The sequence below is a fragment of the Aegilops tauschii genome, chromosome 7, assembly GCF_002575655.3.
Source record: "Aegilops tauschii subsp. strangulata cultivar AL8/78 chromosome 7, Aet v6.0, whole genome shotgun sequence".
Taxonomy (NCBI): domain Eukaryota; kingdom Viridiplantae; phylum Streptophyta; class Magnoliopsida; order Poales; family Poaceae; genus Aegilops; species Aegilops tauschii.
Genome location: NC_053041.3, coordinates 576914948 through 576937509, shown reverse-complemented (window position 1 = coordinate 576937509; position 22562 = coordinate 576914948).

The window sequence follows — 22562 nt, the reverse complement described above, 5'->3', positions numbered from 1 at the left end:
CGTCCTTAGCCAATCTTCGCTTAATCCGTAGCCCCTGTTTCGAGTTGCAAATATTAGCAACAGAACCAGTATCAAATACCCAGGTGCTACTGCGAGCATTAGTAAGGTACACATCAATAACATGTATATCACATATACCTTTGTTAACCTTGCCATCCTTCTTATCCTCCAAATACTTGGGGCAGTTCCGCTTCCAGTGACCAGTGTGCTTGCAGTAGAAGCACTCAGTTTCAGGCTTAGGTCCAGACTTGGGTTTCTTCTCCTGAACAGCAACTTGCTTGCTGTTCTTCTTGAAGTTACCCTTCTTCTTCCCTTTGCCCTTTTTCTTGAAACTAGTGGTTTTACTGACCATCAACACATGATGCTCCTTTTTGATTTCCACCTCCGCTGCCTTTAGCATTGTGAAGAGCTCGGGAATTGTCTTATTCATCCCTTGCATGTTATAGTTCATCACGAAGCTCTTGTAGCTTGGTGGCAGTGATTGAAGAATTATGTTAATGACGCTATCATCCGAAAGATTAACTCGCAGTTGAATCAAGTGATTATTATACCCAGACATTTTGAGTATATGCTCACTGACAGAACTATTCTCTTCCATCTTGCAGCTGTAGAACTTATTGGAGACTTCATATCTCTCAATCCGGGCATTCGCTTGAAATATTAACTTCAACTCCTGGAACATCTCATATGCTCCATGACGTTCAAAACGTCGTTGAAGACCCGGTTCTAAGCCGTAAAGCATGGCACACTGAACTATCGAGTAGTCATCAGCTTTGCTCTGCCAGACATTCATAACTTCTGGTGTTGCTCTTGCAGGAGGCCTGGCACCTAGCGGTGCTTCCAGGACGTAATTCTTCTGTGCAGCAATGAGGATAATCCTCAAGTTACGGACCCAGTCCGTGTAATTGCTACCATCATCTTTCAACTTTGCTTTCTCAAGGAACGCATTAAAATTCATCGGAACAACAGCACGGGCCATTTATCTACAATTAACATAGACAAGCAAGATACTATCAGGTACTAAGTTCATGATAAATTTAAGTTCTATTAATCATATTACTTAATAACTCCCACTTAGATAGACATCCCTCTAATCATCTAAGTGATCACGTGATCCATATCAACTAAACCATGTCCGATCATCACGTGAGATGGAGTAGTTTCAATGGTGAACATCACTATGTTGATCATATCTACTATATGATTCACGCTCGACCTTTCGGTCTCCGTGTTCCGAGGCCATATCTGCATATGCTAGGCTCATCAAGTTTAACCTGAGTATTCTGCGTGTGCAACTGTTTTGCACCCGTTGTATTTGAACATAGAGCCTATCACACCCGATCATCACGTGGTGTCTCAGCACGAAGAACTTTCGCAATGGTGCATACTCAGGGAGAACACTTTTATCTTGAAATTTTAGTGAGAGATCATCTTATAATGCTACCGTCAATAAAAGCAAGATAAGATGCATAAAAGATTAACATCACATGCAATCAATATAAGTGATATGATATGGCCATCATCATCTTGTGTTTGTGATCTCCATCTCCGAAGCACTGTCATGATCACCATCGTCACCGGAGCGACACCTTGATCTCCATCGTAGCATCGTCGTCGTCTCTCCAACTATTGCTTTTACGACTATCGCTACCGCTTAGTGATAAAGTAAAACAATTACATGGCGATTGCATTGCATACAATAAAGCGACAACCATATGGCTCCTGCCAGTTGCCGATAACTTGGTTACAAAACATGATCATCTCATACAATAAAATATAGCATCATGTCTTAACCATATCACATCACAACATGCCCTGCAAAAACAAGTTAGACGTCCTCTACTTTGTTGTTGCAAGTTTTACGTGGCTGCTACGGGCTTAGCAAGAACCATTCTAACCTACGCATCAAAACCACAACGATAGTTTGTCAAGTTGGTGCTGTTTTAACCTTCGCAAGGACCGGGCGTAGCCACACTCGGTTCAACTAAATTGAGAGAGACAGACACCCGCCAGTCACCTTTAAGCAACGAGTGCTCGCAATGGTGAAACCAGTCTCGCGTAAGCGTACGCGTAATGTCGGTCCGGGCCGCTTCATCTCACAATACTGCTGAACCAAAGTATGACATGCTGGTAAGCAGTATGACTTATATTGCCCACAACTCACTTGTGTTCTACTCATGCATAGCATCAACGCATAAAACCACGCTCTGATACCACTATTGGGGAACGTAGTAATTTCAAAAAAATTCCTACACACACGCAAGATCATGGTGATGCATAGGAACGAGAGGGGAGATTGTTGTCCACGTACCCTCATAGACCGAAAGCAGAAGCGTTAACAAAACGCGGTTGATGTAGTCGTACGTCTTCACGATCCGACCGATCAAGTACCGAACGCACGGCACCTCCGAGTTCAGCACACGTTCAGCTCGATGACGTCCCTCGAACTCCGATCCAGCCGAGTGTTGAGGGAGAGTTTCGTCAGCACGATGGTGTGGTGACGATGATGATGTTCTACCGACGCAGGGCTTCGCCTAAGCTCCGCTACGATATTATCGAGGTGTAATATGGTGGAGGGGGGGCACCGCACACGGCTAAAAGATCGTTGATCAATTGTGTGTCGAGAGGTGCCCCCCTGCCCCCGTATATAAAGGTGCAAGGGGGAGGCCGCCGGCCTAGGAGGTGTGGCGCGCCAGGAGGAGTACTACTCCTACCGGGAGTAGGACTCCCCCCTTTCCATGTTGGACTAGGAGTGGAAGAGGGGAAGAGGTGGAGGGGAGGAAGGAAGGGGGGGGGCGCCGTCCCCTCTCCTTGTCCTATTCGGACTGGGGGGGAAGGGGGGGCACGGCCCTGCCCTGGCCTCCTCTCATCTCTTCCACCTAGGCCCACTAAGGCCCATTATGTTACCGTGGGGTTCCGGTAACCTCCCGGTACTCCGGAAAAATCCCGATTTCACCCGGAACACTTCTGATGTCCAAACATAGGCTTCCAATATATCAATCTTTATGTCTCGACCATTTCGAGACTCCTCGTCATGTCCGTGATCACATCCGGGACTCCGAACAACCTTCGGTACATCAAAACATATAAACTTATAATATAACTGTCATCGTAACGTTAAGCGTGCGGACCCTACGGGTTTGAGAACTATCTAGACATGACCGAGACACCTCTCCGGTCAATAACCAATAGAGGAACCTGGATGCTCATGTTGGTTCCTACATATTCTACGAAGATATTTATCGGTCAGACCGCATAACAACATACGTTGTTCCCTTTGTCATCGGTATGTTACTTGCCCGAGATTCGATCGTCGGTATCTCGATACCTAGTTCAATCTCGTTACCGGCAAGTCTCTTTACTCATTCCGTAATACATCATCCCGCAACTAACTCATTAGTCACAATGCTTGCAAGGCTTATAGTGATGTGCATTACCGAGTGGGCCTAGAGATACCTCTCCGACAATCGGAGTGACAAATCCTAATCTCGAAATATGCCAACCCAACAAGTACCTTTGGAGACACCTGTAGAGCACCTTTATAATCACCCAGTTACGTTGTGACGTTTGGTAGCACACAAAGTGTTCCTCCGGTAAACTGGAGTTGCATAATCTCATAGTCATAGGAACATGTATAAGTCATGAAGAAAGCAATAGCAACATACTAAACGATCGAGTGCTGAGCTAACGGAATGGGTCAAGTCAATCACGTCATTCTCCTAATGAGGTGATCCCGTTAATCAAATGACAACTCATGTCTATGGATAGGAAACATAACCATCTTTGATTAACGAGCTAGTCAAGTAGAGGCATACTAGTGACACTCTGTTTGTCTATGTATTCACACATGTATTATGTTTCCGGTTAATACAATTCTAGCATGAGTAATAAACATTTATCATGATATAAGGAAATAAATAATACTTTATTATTGCCTCTAGGGCATATTTCCTTCATCCTTGATCTCTCCGCCTCCTTGCGAGCCTGCCTGGTGAGGCCGCCCCTGAGGAGGCCTTGTGTCGTCCGCCCCGCGAGGCTTGGCCCCTCGCGAGGGTCTTGAGCTTGGGTTGATGAACACGGGCCATACTGGGCCGCTGGTGAGCCACGCTGCAGGCCGCAGGCAAGCAAGTTTGGGGACCCCCGTTCCCAGAACGCCGATAACGGCTATTCGAGTAGATCGTGTTAACCCTAGAGGGGTGTACTTCTTCACACACGCTCTCGCCACTTACCACCATGTACACGTCGTGTATCTCGGCAACCTTCAAGTGGAAGCGTGGCGAGGGAGTCGGCCACGACCTGACTAACCACACAAGTCTCTAGTCCAGGTTTATCGCCTATTCAGGTTCCATCCGCAAGGAGATCCGGCCGGGGTGTCGCTCACGGCCCCAAACGATGTGTGCAGGGTTCCCAAGCCCACCTCGACGGATGGATCTACGCTTGGTACACCGTGCCATGGTGCCTACTCTGTCCCAAGCCCACCTATACCGGGTACCACTTGCTAGACTACTAACACAACCTACAAACACTAGAAACTAGTTGCAACTCCTGAACAGAGATCAGGTTGATTAATAAGTCGAGAGGGGCACTTAAGCATTCCAATGCGTGGTAGTAGATGTTCACGGATCACAAACACAGAACTCAGTTCCTGAGGACGGCTTGAATGAGACAGCCCACCATGTACTCCTACATGGCCTCTCACCGATACCTTTACCAAATCGTGTTCACACACTTAGCTCACAACAGTAGGACATGTTCACACACCTCTAATTCATCCACGATGAATCAGACCTGACTCAACAGTGGCAATGACAGGTCATGCAGAGGAAAGGGGTTCAACTACCGCAACATGTAACAGTTGAATCGTTATTGTCCTAATGCAGTAAAAGAGAGCAAGAGCAAGAGAGTCGAATTGTATCAGAATGAACAAGGGGGTTTTGCTTGCCTGGCACTCCTGAAGATGATATAGTTCTTCATCGGTGTCATCGAACTCAACGTCGGAACACGTCTATCGAGAGGGAACAACCACCGGCAACAGAGAAAGAACACAATGAATGCAATGCACAATATGATGCGTGATCATGACATGGCAATATGTTGTGATTTGGGCTAATGCAAGAGAAAGTCATTTTGATTGAAGTGGAATTCAAAGCTAGATCAAATTCCAACTCCAAATCTATTATCAAATTTGTCCTAATCATGTTTCATCCTGAACAGTGAGGTTAACTTGCTTAAACATGCATGAAAATGGTATAGATGAATATATTGGATTTTTTTGATCATTTTTAATATATAAATTATTTCATTTGGAGTTACGGTTGATTTTCTATGAATTTTAGAAGTTTGACTATTTTCTAAAATAAATAAATCATTTCTGATTTATTTAAAATCCCAGAAATGTTTACTGCATCAGCATGACGTTGGTGTGACGTCATCAAGTCAACAGGGCGGGTCTAGGTCAAACCTGACAAGTGGGTCCCGCGTGTCAGTGTCGAACTAAACTAACCTAGATTAGTTAATACTAACCTAACTTAATTAGCCGGACTGGGCCCGCTTATCAGTAACCTAGGGGGTCATTAGTACTACCTCAAACGGTGTTAGGCCGGCGTTTAGCCGCGAGCGGCAGCAGACGCGACGCGGCACTCAGGCACAGCCTGTGGTGCCCCGTTCGCAGCGTGGCTGGACTCGTTCGAGAGCCCAGACCAGCGCGCGTCAGGCGGTGGCGCCAATCGGGCCTGGGGTGGCCGGAGGCAACAGCGAGGAGCTCGGTCGCGGCGGCCGGAGCTCGGGTGAGGCGCGAGCGGCGTTGCGGTGTGCGTGCGGGCGAGCTGAAGCGCTAGTGTCTGCGTGCGCGATCCGGCGAGGGCGATGGACATGCCGGGTGGACCAAATGGTCGCCGGGAGCGCGTCAGCGGCGAGCGCAGGCGGCGGCGCGTGCAGGTGACCTCGGTGCGGTGGCTACGGTGCACAGGGAAGAGAACTGAGCGGGGGAGGATGGGCAACAGCTCACGGCGATCTTCGTGGAGTGGACGGCGAGCTCAGGGAGGGCCTGAGGCACTCGGGGCATTGAGGGGGATCTCCGACGACGGCGGTCGGGGACGACCTCGGTGAAGGTAGAGGGATGCGTCCGGCTACGTGTGGCGAACCGAGGAGGTCGAGGACGTCGAGGCGGAGCTCGCAGGCACGACGAGGGGTCGAGGGAGAGGCGGTGGCGGCGGCTACGGTGGCGGCGGCTTACGGGCGCGTCGACCATAGCGGGAGAGGACGAGGGAGAGAGTCAGGGGGAGAATGGGGTGTTGATGGGGTCGGGGTGGCGCCGAGGAGTGGCTTCGAGGCGTTGCCACACTGTCCAAGCGGGGCAGGCGGTTAGGGAGCTGCGTGGCGAGCTTGGCGTGCGCTGGCGCGCTCCTCTCTGCCTGCCTAGCAAGAGGAAGCAGGTGGCTAGCACGGGCCAGCACAGTGCTGGGCTGGCCAGTGGACTGCCAGGTGGGCTGCGCCAGGGAAGTGGCCAGGTAACTTCTCTCTCTTTGTCCTAATTTAGTTTATGTTTTCTATTTTTCTGTAATTGTTTTGACTTAATTAAAATGCTAAGGCATTTTCAAAAACCCTGAAAATAATTGTGGGCTCTGTTTGGAATATTCCAACAGCCCTCATTTAAGTTCAAGAGTATTTGGACATTTTAAAATATTTATAGCTCTTAAATGCCCAAATGAAAATAGCTTATGATTTAATCCAGTGACCCAATGCTGTCCTAGAAAAATGTGAACCCTTTTGACAATGGTTCTAGACCAAGGCAAAGATGATGAACATTTTAGAAGGGCATTTCAGGTTCATTGAAAATAATTTTAGGTTTAACCTATTTGAATTCCATTAGATTCTAGGGTTTGAACATCCCCAATTCCAATTTAAATAAATTTTAGACATGAAGCATGGAGATCAAGCAAAGTGAAACAAGGGTTGATATAGGGCTGTGATAATCACCTTGTGTGAACTTCACTCTATGTGTACGGATATCCTTGTTTGTTCCTTGTGGGACTAACCCGCGTAGGTATTGAATGTGCAACTCACTCCAATGGATTGCTCCAAATGATCTACATCAACATTGAGCATCCACATCTTCAACACCTACATGAAGTCATCATCGACAAAACCCAAGGTTAGTTCATCCCTCTTAGGGGGGGTATCACATCTAGGGGGAGCTTTACTCTAAGAATTGAGCTAAAGCAACTCTAATGGTGTGAACACAAAAATGCTTTATGTAAAAGTGGTTACCCCACTTGTGCTTAAACAATGAGTATGACCTATGATCAAATGTTCTCATTTGACTCCTAGGTGAATATACTGATATATAGATGATCTAGTCATCGCCAATTGCTTGATAGATGCTAGAGTGTTTGTGCATGCTTTGTCACATATTTCATTTGCCATTTTATTGTGTGAGCATGTTGATTGCATATTTCTCTCATTCGAGGACATCCATTTGTTGCTTTGATTGTTTGGCTCTTCTTCTTTTGCCAAATGGATGGACAAGAATGCCTAAGAACTTCCTCTAGCTATCTATGCTCTTCTCGTCTCAAACTCTATTCATGCTACATCACAAAGTTTGATCAAGTGAGATTTGAACCCTCTGGGTGACGAGCACTCGGAGTCACCGATTCGTCATAGCCTTAAACTTCCAAAACCTCTCTGTGCATGTCGGTCTGACCGATTTCGGTCATACCGAGTTCACTAAGTTGATCTAGGTTTTCAATCTCGGTGCAACCGATTAGAACCGTTTGGTCACACCGAGTTGCAGTAACCACTTGCGATTCTACATCTCAGTGCCACCGAGTTGTTCCACTCGGTCACACCGACAGGGTCAAGATATATATATACCGACGGGACAAAATTTGTAAATTCCTCCGAAACCTTTCACCCGTGCGTATCCTGCTCTGCCGACTCGAGGTCTCCGGATCGTCCTCTCGTCGCCAGCGACCTCCTGCCGCTGGCCTCCGTTGCTGTCAATGGAATTCAACACCGCTGTTGCCGCCGTAGCGAGCTCATCGCCGAACTAGGGAATGAGTTCGAATCTTTATGCAATCTCTTACCTCTGATTCTTAGCACAAAGAAAATGCCATGTATCTTACCACGTATGAGATCAATCTATCCAGAGAAAACCTCCATTAGATAAGTTTTGATTCGAAAATTTAGGGTTAGGTTTCCGGGAACTCATCTCGGACCGATCGAGTTGTGGAAATCGGTCTCACCGATTTGGCTTAGGCCATTGCACTTGCACTTTTCGCTCTGACCTAAACTTGCAAATCAGTGTGACCGAGTTCAACTCTCGGTGAAACCCTAGAAATCTCAGAGTCACCGAACTGTGTCTCGGTCTGACCGATTTCACTAGTTTAGACTCCAAAGTTGCTTCAGTGTCACCTAGTTTAACAAATTCGTAGCTCCGAAATGCTTTCTGTGGAAAACTAAAACTAAGTTTTTGACTCATCTATTTTGCAAAATCTCTGCACTTTGTGATGCTCATCCACTATCTCATCTATAACTATTCACAGGGTCAACTTTCAGTTTGCAAGTGCCAGTCATGTCAGATCAGACACTACTAGGAAAAGGGCTATAGATAATATGGACACTAATGGCGCACCAGACATGCGGTGCGCCACTATGCGCCACTGCTATATAGCAGTGGCACACCGTGTGCTGGTGCGCCATTAGTGTGATAGAACTAATGGCGCACCACAACCATGGTGCGCCACTACTAACAATTTTTTTTCTTTTTTCCAAAAATACTAATGGCGCACCGTGTGCTGGTGCGCCATTAGTGTGATAGACACTAATGGCGCACCACAAACATGGTGCGCCACTACTAACAAAATTTGTTTTTTTCCAAAAATACTAATAGCGCACCGTGGTACAGTGCGCCATTACTAGTTTTAACTAGTAATGGCGCACCAGTCACCCCGTGCGCCACTACTATCATTTTTTGTTTTTTTGCAAAACTACTAATGGCGCACCGCCAGCTGGTGCGTCATTAGTAACTAGGGTTACTAATGGCGCATTTGTTGGTGGTGCGCCATTAGTAACCTAGGACCAGCTAAATATTTTGGACAGCCACCTACACACTCACTTTCCCCACTTCATTCTCTCCACCTCCTCCTCGAAGCTTGTCTCGGCTGCCTCCTCCTCCTCACCTCATTTGCACCATAGATTCATCCAAATTAAGTGGTTAAATTACATTTTTTTGATAGGTAAGTAAGGGGAAAGCTTTCTTTATGTTGTAGATGTACTTTTTTCTCCCTCCAACAACGTGCACATGCACTTTTTATGGCCTAACTAGATCTATGTATGTTTGTGGCGTTGCATATGTTTGTGGTGTTGCATATATGTTTGTGTATGCAGGTACCGGTATTTGAAATGCGATAGTTGCCAATATTTTGCCGGAATGTTGATTCATTTCCGTTTCGGCGAGAATTTTGGCACTATGCATTCTTTTTGGTCCTATTTTTAGGCAAAGTCATGCCAAATTTTTTCTTGGTTCTAAAATATCGTTTTGCTCTACCCCGCAGGCAAGCATGGTCCGCACGATGACCGAAGGCATCGTGAATAGGTTTTTGAGCTCCGCGAAGGCCGAGATGCTTTAAAAGAACGAGATGGAGATAAGATGTCTGTGTCGAAGATGCAAGCTGAGGAGCCTTATGGACCCGGATTCCGTACAGGTGTGGGACCACCTGCTCTTGCGTGGTTTCATGGATGGCTATCAGTGGCAAGGTGATGAAGATGATTATGAAGTCGTCCATGGGGTCCGGCCGGCAAGAAATGAGGAAGGGCAGCAAGACAACCGCGGCGAGGGCGGGCGAGAAGACGAAGAATCTCCAGGACATGATCACGAAGTAGATGCAGTACACAGTCATCATGTAGAAGATGCCGGGCATGATGATGAGGAAGATGCCGGAGCAGACGAAGGGCATGATCATGAAGATGAAGATGCCAGAGCAGACGACGATGGACCATCGATGGGCTGGGTGCAGGAACCTCAGATTCAAGAGCTGCTTCTCAAGCAGACGGATAACGCAAGAGCTGCCGCCTGAGAGAAAGCCAAGCTGGATCAACTGGAGATAGACGCGGTTACTCCATTGTATGAAGGATGCAGGCCCGAGGATACCCGCCTGAAAGTAACGCTCATGGCTCTGGAGATGAAGGTAAAACACAAAATGACCAACGCATACTTCGACGAGAACATGTCATTCTGGCACGAACGTCTTCCCAAGGGGAACAAGTGCCTGAACAGTTTCGAGGAAGCGAAAAAAGCATGTGTCCTCTGGATTTACCGCATGTGAAATACCATGTGTGCATGAACAATTGCATCATTTATTGGGACGAGCACGCGGAGTCTACCATATGTCCGGTGTGCGGCGTCACTCAATACAAGAAGAGGAAGAAAGCTCCTCGAAAAGTGGTATGGTACTTTCCAATCACTCCTCATCTGCAGCGGTATTTCGCGGACCCTAAGGTAGCAAAGCTCTTGCGTTGGCATGCGGATAGGGAGGAGAATAAGCGAGAAGATGACGCAAATGATCCGGAGATAAATAAAAAAGACAAGATGCTGAGTCACCCTAAGGATGGGAGCCAGTGGCAAGCGTTGAACTTCGAACACCCAGAATTTGGGAAAGATCCAAGGAACATCGTGCTGGGCGCGAGCACCGATGGAGTCAATCCGTTTGGTAGCCAGAGAAGCACACATAGCACCTGGCCTGTGTTTGTGTGGATGTACAACCTTCCCCCTGGTTGTGCATGAAGAGGAAGTACATTCACATGAGTATGCTAATTGAAGGACCGAAACAACCAGGGAACAACATCAATCTGTATCTGGGGCTGCTGAAAGAGGAGCTAGACACGCTGTGGAAAACGCCAGCCAATACGTGGGACGCCGCAGAGAAAGAATATTTCCCTATGAGAGCTGCACTGCTCACGACGGTGCACGACTATCTCGGTTACGGATATGTCGCGGGGCAGGTGATCCATGGATTTTCTGGATGCTTCAGGTGCATGGATGACACAACGTATCGCCAGCTAGATAGAGATCCCGGGTCTTCGAAAACCGTGTTCATGGGACATCGAAGGTGGCTTCGCGACGATGTCTCATGGAGGAAACGCAAGGATCTGTTCGATGGTGAAACCGAAACCCGAAGACGCCCGCGTACGAGGAGCGGCGAGGAAATAGACGAGCTGTTGAAAAATTGGAAAGATTTCCCACTGCCGGGAAAGAAGCAAAAGGCTCCAGAGCCGGGAAAGAAGCGAAAGGCGCAAGAGCCGCTGCTGAAGGTATGGAAAACGAGGTCTGTTTTCTGGGACTTGCCGTACTGGAAGATCCACCGTGTGCCTCACAGCCTTGATGTCATGCATATCACGAAGAACGTGTGCGAGAGTCTGCTTGGTACCCTGCTCAACATGCCAGAGAGGACCAAAGATGGGCCGAAAGCAATGGCAGACATGAAATCAATGGGCATCAGGGAGGAGCTTCACGCTAATGATGATGATGATGAGGCGAAGCAGGACACGGAAAGTCGTCGCAAAGGTAAAAAGGCCAAGAAGACCGGAAATGACTTCCCTCCCGCGTGCTTCACTCTAAGTTAGGAGGAGATCAGTCAGTTTTTCACCTGCCTCGTAGGAGTAAAACTTCCTTACGGTTACACGGGGAAGATAAGTAGATACCTAGACTCAGCGAAGCAGAAGTTCAGCGGGATGAAGTCTCACGACTGTCACGTGCTGATGACGCAGATACTTCTAGTTGCAATCCGTGGGATCATGGACGCGCACGTCCGTGAAACGCTATTTGGCCTATGCAACTTTTTCGACGTCATCTCTCGGAAGTCGGTTGGCGTGAGGCAACTCAGAAGGCTACACGAAGAGATCGTGGTGATACTATGCGAGCTTGAGATGTACTTCCAGCCCGCATTCTTCGACGTTATCATGCATCTGCTGGTCCATATCGTGGAGGATATCATCCAACTCGGGCCGACATTCCTGCACAGCATGATGCTATTCAAAAGGATGAATGGTGTCATCAAAGGATACGTTCGCAACATGTCATGTCCAGAGGTAAGCATAGCCAGGGGCTTTCTGACCGAAGAGTGCATCTCCTACTGCATGAATTATCTAGGCATCGAGAACCCCGTTGGTCTGCCCGTCAACAGGCACCTCGGCAGGCTCGCTGGATGGGGTCACCGTGAGGGTCGCCGCGAAATGCATATCGACTTTGAGGGTCGACTCGCCGACTTTGAAAGAGCAAACCTAGTCGCGCTACAACACATAGACATGGTCGATCCTTGGGTGGTAGAGCACAAAACCTTTATTGAGAAGACGTACAATGACCGAGGCCAACAGAGGACGGACGGAGATATAATCAAAGAGCACGACTCATGTTTCACGCGTTGGTTCAAGCAGAAGCTTTTGTCTTACCCTTTACATGAGGATTCTTCTGCGGAAGAACAACTCATATTCGCCTTGTCACAGGGCGCCGAACACAACCTGATGACGTATGAGGCGTACGATATCAACGGCTACACATTCTACACCGAGGGAAAGGACATGAAGAGCGATGGTTATCAGAACTCCGGGGTAACGATGGAATCCTACACCGGTAACGACAAGGACAGATACTACGGAAGGATCGAGGAGATCTGGGAGCTGAGCTACGCTGGAGAGAAGGCCCCGATATTCCGTGTCAGATGAGCCAAAAGCGTCCTAAAAGAAGACTGGTATTTCACCACCATGGTTATACCCGAAGCCAAATCCAACACCGCGGGCGCAAACGTCACCGCGAAAAATGAGCCATGGGTACTGGCTTCCAAAGTGGACCAATGCTTCTTCATTACCGACCCGTCAAAGCCCAGTCGTGTTGTCGTGAGGAGAGGCAAAAGGAAGCTCATCGGAATGGATGGATTCGTCAATGAGCAAGACTTTGACAAGTATGGCGACCCGAAGATGGAACATGACGACGATGATGAAGTACCAGCATACACCACAAGAAGAAGTAGGAACACCCTACCTAAAGGACGTCCGTTCAAGAGAAGAACTCCATTTACGAAAAATAAGGGCAAGAAGATTGTGAACAGATAGCTAGCTAAGATCGATTGTATTTAAATTGTAGCCTTCATTTTTCGATTGTATTTCGACATATTGAAATGATATTTCTTCTGTTCTAGTGTCCTGCTGTCGGGACCCCGATTCTAAGTCACACTGATCTAGCCTGTAACACCTCATATCCCTTTGCGGCCTCACGCACGGTATTCCCACGGGTGTCGCCATACCATGGCCCGGGACCGTTTGCGCCTTTTGGCTCACGTATATGATAATGTCGCGAGCATCCATATGACAGAGAACCCGGGCCGACATGACTAGTCGTGAACCCAAAGTGGCACTAACTTACGGGGACAGGCAAACATGAATCAACATCGAGCATGTCGGTCAGCAGCGTGTGAATCCGGGCTGTAGCACTGGGCTAACAGGACTCCGGGAACCCGGGCTGTAGCAGGCTAGGCAGGACTCCGGATGTCACCGCGTGACATTTCCCCGAAGGGACAGACACAGGAACGGAGTGAATCACATGCCGGCCAGTCAAGTGTTCCGGAGCAGTAGTGCTGGGCTAGCAGGACTCCGGTGAACCGGGCTGTAGCGGACTACTATGGCTCATGGAGCACAAGACTACATTTCCCCATAAGAGAGGCTACCAAGGATACACAACTAGGTTGTCGGATCCCACACATACCAAGCATTTCAATCATACACACAATATGCTCGATATGTGCAAATACAACATGGCATCACAACAAGACTCTACGACTCAGAGTATTTATTCATTAGGCTCCGAAGAGCCAGATATTACAAACATGGGTCTCATGACCCAACATTCAAAGCATACAAGTCAAACACATGCGGAAGCTTAACATGTCTGAGTACAGACATCTACAAATGAAAAGGCTGAGAAGCCCGACTATCTACCAGATCCTGCTGAGGGCACAAGATCGTAGCTGAGGTAACAAGCTAAACGTCGAAGTCCAAGCGGTACTACTAGCGAGACTGAAGTCTCTCTGCAGAAACATAAAATAGGCAAACGTGAGTACAAATGTACCCAGCAAAACTTACATCAGAACTAGCTACATATGCATCGGTATCAACAAAAGGGGGGTGGTGGAGTTTGACTGCAGCAAGCCAGCTTTGACTCGGTGGCTATCCTGAACTACGACTGCAAGTAACTCTTTTGAGGTGGCGCACACGAGTCCACAAATTCACCATACCAATACACCACTATGGATCCGCTCCCGTCTCCCTACGAGAACGCCATCCATAGCACTCACGCTTATCTTGCGCATTTTAGAGTATCCACTTTCACTTGTCTATGAACTGTTATAGGCAACCCAGAAGTCCATTTCCGCGGACACGACTATTCGAATAGATGATGTTAACCCTGCAGGGGTGTACTTCGACACACAAGCTCTCACCACTTACCGTCGTTTACACGACATGTACTCGGCAACCTTCAAGCGGAAGCCCAGCGAGGGTGTCGGCCACAACCTACCTAAACACTCAAGTCTCTAGTCCAGGTTTATCACCTATTCAGGTTCCATCCGCAGGGAGTCCGGCCGAGGTTTCCACATACGGCCCCGAACGATGTGTGCGGGGTTCCGGGACACCAAACGGGCGCCCGGCATGCCCGGCCACGTGCCTACCGCATCACAGCCCACCCCTCCGGTCAGCGCTGCCCACGGCCTCCAGCATACTACGAACACCAGAAACTACTTGCAACTCCTGGACAGAGGACAAGGGTGATTAAGAAGCCGAGAGGGTCCATTGGTTTCGGGCCCAATGCGTGGTAGTAACTGTATGATGGATCACAAACACAGAACTCAGTTCCTGAGGACGGCTGCAATGAGACAACCCACCATGTACTCCTACATGGCCTCTCACCGCTACCTTTACCAAATCGTGTTCACACACTTAGCTCACACACAGTAGGACATGTTCATCACCATTCCAACTCATCCCCGATGAATCAGACCTGACACAACTCTAAGCAATAGCAGGCATGACAAACAAGCATGAATGAGTAGGCACACCAGGGCTCAAACAACTCCTACTCATGCTAGTGGGTTTCATCTATTTACTGTGGCAATGACAGGTCATGCAGAGGATAAGGGGTTCAACTACCGCAACAAGTAACGGTTGAATTGTTGTTGTCCTAATGTAGTAAAAGAGAGCAGGAGCGAGAGAGTGGGATTGTATCGGAATGAACAAGGGGGTTATGCTTGCCTGGCACTTCTGAAGATATTATAGTTCTTCATCGGTGTCATCGAACTCATCGTCGGAATCACGGCTTATCGAGAGGGGACAATCACCGGCAAACAAGGAAGAACACAATCAATGCAATGCAACAATTATGATGCATGATTATGACATGTCAAGAATGTTATGATTTACACTAATGCATCTAGCAACAGTTTAAATGAGGTCCATATGAGCTAAGGGTTCATATGCAAACTCCATATTTAGCATCTATAATGTCATTATCATGTTTTCACCTATACAGCAGGTATAACTTAGTTTGACATGCATGAAAATGATACAGATGGATAGATTGCATTTTTCTGATAATTTTTCATATATAAATTATTTCATTCTGAGCTACGGTTGATTTTATATGATTTTTAGAAGTTTATACTATTTTCTGGAATTTTCTGAATAAACTTAAATCCAGATAATGCTTTACTGCGTCAGCCTGACGTCATCACTGCGTCAGCGAGTCAACGGGCTGGCCAGGGTCAAACCTGACCCGTGGGACCTGCCTGTCAGTGACTAACCTAACTAATCCAGATTAATTAGCGCTAAACTAATACTAATCTAGTTTAGTTAGGAGCATGGGCCCACACGTCAGTGACTCAGGGAGAGTCAAACTGGGGTCAAACCGGGTCAAATGAGGTCAAACCCGCCGGCGACTCGACGCCGGCGAGGCCCGAGACGGCGGCGCGGCTCGGAAAGCGCCCACAGGGCACGGACGAGGCCGTTCTTGGGCTCATTGGAGAGCTCTTGCAGGCGCGCGTCGAATGGTGGTAGTGGCTGGGCCTGTGGTGACCGGAGTCGACGGCGGCGAGCTCTTTCGCGGCCGCCGGAGTTCGGGTGGGTGCGGGGTTAGCGCTGCGGCTTGCAAACAAACGGGCTATCGCGCTAGAGTTGCTCTCCGGAACGTCACGAGTGCAACGGACGCACGCGCGGGGCCATTTGGTCGCCGGAGCCACGGCGGCGACGAGCTCATGCGGCGGCGAGCTTCGGGCACGGTGGCTAGTCTAGCTAGAGCTCGAAATCGAGCACGGGAGTAGGGGGAAATGGTTCAGGGGCTCACAGTGATCTCAAGGAAGGACTCAGCGGGCTCGGGGAGGCAGAGACGGCGGCGAATCGACCGACGAGGAGCCTCGGTGGCCGGTGACGGAAACGGCGACGGTGGCGATGAAGCAGCACGTCCGAGGCCGGGAGGATCGTCGAGGAGGAAGAAGCAGATGAGGCGGAGCTCTTGGACAGCTCGGAGAGGCGAGGTGGTGGCGGTGGCCGCGGGTACGGCGATCGGCGTCGGCGAGCTCGCTCGGTGGCGCTCTGTTTTTGCGGGAGAGAGGGCCAGAGGGGAAAGTGAGAGAGAGGAGAGAGCGGTCGGGGCTGCGTGGCGTCGCGAGGGAGGCCCAGGGCGACGAGGGGGGAAGCGGCAGGAAGCAGGAGGTGGCCGGGGCGCGTGCGTAAGCGCGTCGGGCACGCGCCGTCCTCCTGGCAGGGGGAGGAAGACGACAGGGGAGGAGGAGGTGGGCTGGGCCGCTACAGTGGTGGGCTGGCCCCTCTGGTGGCTACACAGGTGAGGCCAGGTAAGCTCTCCCTCTCTTCTGTTTTCTAATTTGTTTTTGTTTTCTAATTATTTGCCTCTGTTTTGAGCTTAGGAAAAATACCAAGGCATTTCCTAAAATCCTGAAAATATTCATGGACAGTTGCTGAATTATTTGAGTGGCCCAAAAATAGTTCCAACATTATTTGAACATTTAAATTATTTATAGTATTTAAATGCCCAAAAGTCAAATACAATAAGACTTAATTCAAAAATCCAGAATGGCCTAAAAATAGGTGCATCATTTTTGGCAGAGGTTTTTTTACCTTTATCAAAAATCATGAACATTTCTAAAGGGCATTTGGGTTCATTGAAAATATTGTTTATTTGAACCTAGTTGAATGCATTTGGTGCTAGGGTTTCAACATCCCCATTTCAAGTTTCTTTGAAAAAAACATGATGACATGAGGAACAAGCAAAGTCAAACAAGGGCTGATCTGGGGCTGTGACAGCTCACCCCCACTAAACAAGAATCTCGTCCCGAGATTCAAGACGTGAGGTAAGAAGACAGAGGGTACACAAAGCTAACACGATCTTCATGATCCAATTGCTCTTCGCGAAGATGTTGATCCGTTGCTTCAATTAACGTTGACGTCTTTGCTTTCGAGATCTTCATCCGACACGATGACGACAAGGGAAAACTCTATAGAAATCGATCTCCTTAAAGATCGAGCAACTCACGATCAACTCACGGAATGAGATGTTGAGTATCTCTTGAGCTGAGACTCAACACATACATCAAGAGAGGGATGAAGTGAAACAATGAACGAAGATTCAAGTTGATAAGCACAATTCCACGCTGAATAAGATGGTGCATGGTTTCAAAGTAGCGAGGAGATAATTGCCATGATTCCATAGAGGCACCTTAGGGAAGGTGACTTGTAGAAATATTCCCTTAAGTGGCAAAAGGAATTACTTTTGATATAAATATCATTGAAACTCTTTATGCCAGCCTAAGGCAATCACAAACGATCGTTCGAGGGAGTTCAGGAGAACGACACACTCGGGCTAGGATGGACGATGTGGACTACCTTGTTGAAGACAACACAAGGGGTGATTTGCTTATCACCGGAAATGGTCGGAACCCCTGGTGGGACCACTTTTGAAGATGGTCCTTATCAGTAATTACTGGGAAGGGTAATCCAAGGTAGGATGGCACAATGACGGTGCAAACTGGGAACATAATGCAAATGCTAGAATGATTTTAGTAACAGGGGAGAAGCTCAACAGTAGAGAGTGAATCCACTGTTTGAAAGGTTTAGCATAACCGAAGGAAACTGGGAGCAATTCCAGTTAGTGCCGATGATAACACCTAGTGCTTGTGCGTGCTCTCAAGAACTTGAGCATTTCCATATTCATCAAGGTTTTACCAACATCCGTGTCGAGGATCCTGGCAACACATCATACTACCATGATGATTAGTGATGGAGGATGCAGGTGCAAAGGAGGACAACACTTTCTCAGATTTTTCCTTAGCAATGCCAAAGAAGCAATCTGGATGATCGACCGAGAGACATTTAGCACTCCACTTCTAATGTTCTCCTTGATGTGCTAGCGTAACCCATTTATTGATATGGTTTGGTATCTAGAACATCAAGTAAAAGGTCGGACTTCAGGAGCACAAGAATCCATAAGGAATAACTACGGAAGTAAATCCTACGAAATCCTTATGGGGAGGTGGCCAACTTCCTTAATCAAGATACTACAATAATAGGTCTTCCGGCTGGGTGTGTTGGCCACGACATCCACTTTACCGATTAACGAGAGACCAATATTGTAGTTCTTGGGAATGTTCCAACCATCATGTCTGCCTGAGATTTAGATCTGGTTGGTGTCAGAATATTCCAGACTCGTCAAGTCTAGAAAGAAAATTAAGGTTTGCAACACAAATCGACGAGAAGACGTTGCAAGATTCTCGGGAGATGGATTACGGTAGTAAGCTCCAAAACATGAGCTGGTTCTGCTACAAACATGTGAGCACGTTGTCCCAGACAAGCATGATCATATGGTAGTCTTATAATAAAACACTACCGAGTTCTGGTTGGGAACCATCAACGAGGATATCGAAGTTCTTTCATAAGTCCGGATTAGCTCTTATGAAGGAACTCCTGCTCCTTGAACAAATCAATCAGTGGCTTGGTGTGCTAGAGAATTCATATGGAATGAAGATGATCAGTCTAACAGACCACGAATACTTCGCACGTGCATAACTGACTTGGGACGATTCCAGAGGAGGTAGAAACATGCTTTCTCAAATTCACGGCGGCAACTTGCATCAAATGCACATGAATTAGAGGAAGTCACTCCTTTCATCCAAACATAGGCTTCATGAACTAGCACAAAGAAAATGCTTTCAAAAGTTTCCAACACTAACTTAGATGTTCAACATGAATCATGGACAAGATGAGAATGTTGTCAATGGGCTTAACAACAATTCATCCAGGTTTCCATATAAATGTAATTCCATAACTATGTGAACATGGTGATAGCACTGGTCATACCAAAGGATGTAATGGTGTATGCTCGAGGGATCAACCACGAGTAAGACAACATTATGCATATCGTTGGTTCTGACTTGATTTGATGATAGCCCATACGCAAATCAAAGATTTGGGTAAGACAATAGATCCAACAATTGATCACGAGGATCAATCAATGAAGATATCATCTTTCTTCAACACACACACAGACACAAGATATCCCTTTGGAAATGAACTAAGTTAGACAACCTTTTATCTTCCAACTCTCCAAGTTGTTGTTTAGCTTGTCCAACTAGCTCAGGGGTATCCAACACAGATTCTTGGAGAAGGGGTGGTTTATTGGAAAACCAACTTGTTCACAAACTCAACATATCGGTCAGGGACAACCTGGTGGTACTTCCAAGAAGATATTTGGAAAATCACGATCCACCGACTTGTTATTAAGATCGAGAACAATCTTGCTTTTCAGGGCAAGACGATATGATCAACTGAGCAAGGGTTTGACAAAAATCCTAACTCATTGATTGAAGAGTGCACCAAAAATAAGGACTAGGTAGCACGATCAACCTCAGAATGGTGATTCGATAACCAACACGCTAAGGATGAAATTATTGTCCTTTAACTACCAAGCAACGGAATTGCTAGGAGTATAGATTTCACACACCACGATTCACTTGTCAGTATTCCGGTTACAATAACACGGAGACCGAGGAATGAATAACGATGGCTAGAAGTATCACTGCAACAAGAATTCATGAGGGTTGGTGCAATCCTCATGAGATTCCTGACATAAAGAGGGTAATACTCGTAGGTAGAACAGAACAAAAGCTGGTTAGGCATTTGATCTGCGGAATACAACTACTTTGACCCAATCCCAGAGATGGACGAGGTACTGGAGTTTGTTTCTCCTAGTCATTCCGGATTAGAATGGCTTGACAGACCACAAGAATAATAGGCATCGATAACACAAATGCACAATTACTCCTGACTATCAATTGATAGACGAGGGCCAGAAAATAACTAAAGAGAGACAACTCAAAGGAACATATGTTTTTCTGAGTTCTGGATGCATAGATTAGTATGTCGAACCAAGTCCAACAAGTTTCTTCTAGATAACCCATGCAGAAAGGTAGGACTGGCAGAGTCACAATATGAATGGAGTACTCCTCAAGAGCGCCCTGGTTGTGATCTTTTGGTTAAAAGAACTTCTGCCATGATGGTTCATGGTATTGGAAGAATGAAATACCACGGACCTCGAGGACTAATGCAAAGGTTACTAATATCTTAAGGGAACTAGCAAACACTAGCTACACGAGTTAAGTAGAGTGAATCTTGGGTTCAAGAACCCAGAAATAGAATGCCTACTAACTAAATGGCATCACGGGATGCTTTCAAGAATAGTGGCCAGAATCATCACACTGGGGATGCAAGCATTGCTAGATTACTAAGTGGTCCTCTAAGACACCTAGGGTCATAATAATAACTACAACATATATGTCAAGGCAGCAGAGTACCTCAACTCAACGATTAGTGTGGTTAATCTGGCCCAAGGGGAACATCGAGAACGGAAAGAAGGGATTTGCAATTACGTCAGATTATTTAGAAGCCTGGGGTGGCTCGGACAGCATAACGACTGTAAATGCTCAAAGGATTTGAGACATCCTACAAAATGGTGGCATAACCATTCAACAACATCATATCAAGGTTCCAAGTCAACCTAAAAACACACTTTGGTGGTAGAAACTGAACTGAGGCTTGAGACCAACAATCCTACGAGTCTACGGATTAGTAACACGTGATCCTGATAGAAAGATGAGAAGCCTAGTTCTTAATCCCCGTAGAATGAGAAGAGGGTGACTCAGATTAGAGGGCATAAGGTAAAGGAGTAAAAAGAGCCTTACGTTCCCTTCCACAATCAATTCCCTTACATAACTAAAGCATTTCTAGACTCAACTTCGACCAGTTTGGCTTGGTAATCCTACAGGCAGTCAGGCTCTGATACCAACACTGTCGGGACCCCGATTCTAAGTCACACTGATCTAGCCTGTAACACCTCATATCCCTTTGCGGCCTCACGCACGGTATTCCCACGGGTGTCGCCTTACCATGGCCCGGGACCGTTTGCGCCTTTTGGCTCACGTATATGATAATGTCGCTAGCATCCATATGACAGAGAACCCGGGCCGACATGACTAGTCGTGAACCCAAAGTGGCACTAACTTATGGGGACAGGCAAACATGAATCAACATCGAGCATGTCGGTCAGCAGCGTGTGAATCCGGGCTGTAGCACTGGGCTAACAGGACTCCGGGAACCCGGGCTGTAGCAGGCTAGGCAGGACTCCGGATGTCACCGCGTGACATTTCCCCGAAGGGACAGACACAGGAACGGAGTGAATCACATGCCGGCAGTCAAGTGTTCCGGAGCAGTAGTGCTGGGCTAGCAGGACTCCGGTGAACCGGGCTATAGCGGACTACTATGGCTCATGGAGCACAAGACTACATTTCCCCATAAGAGAGGCTACCAAGGATACACAACTAGGTTGTCGGATCCCACACATACCAAGCATTTCAATCATACACACAATATGCTCAATATGTGCAAATACAACATGGCATCACAACAAGACTCTACGACTCAGAGTATTTATTCATTAGGCTCCGAAGAGCCAGATATTACAAACATGGGTCTCATGACCCAACATTCAAAGCATACAAGTCAAACACATGCGGAAGCTTAACATGTCTGAGTACAGACATCTACAAATGAAAAGGCTGAGAAGCCCGACTATCTACCAGATCCTGCCGAGGGCACAAGATCGTAGCTGAGGTAACAAGCTAAACGTCGAAGTCCAAGCGGTACTACTAGCGAGACTGAAGTCTCTCTGCAGAAACATAAAATAGGCAAACGTGAGTACAAATGTACCCAGCAAAACTTACATCAGAACTAGCTACATATGCATCGGTATCAACAAAAGGGGGGTGGTGGAGTTTGACTGCAGCAAGCCAGCTTTGACTCGGTGGCTATCCTGAACTACGACTGCAAGTAACTCTTTTGAGGTGGCGCACACGAGTCCACAAATTCACCATACCAATACACCACTATGGATCCGCTCCCGTCTCCCTACGAGAACGCCATCCATAGCACTCACGCTTATCTTGCGCATTTTAGAG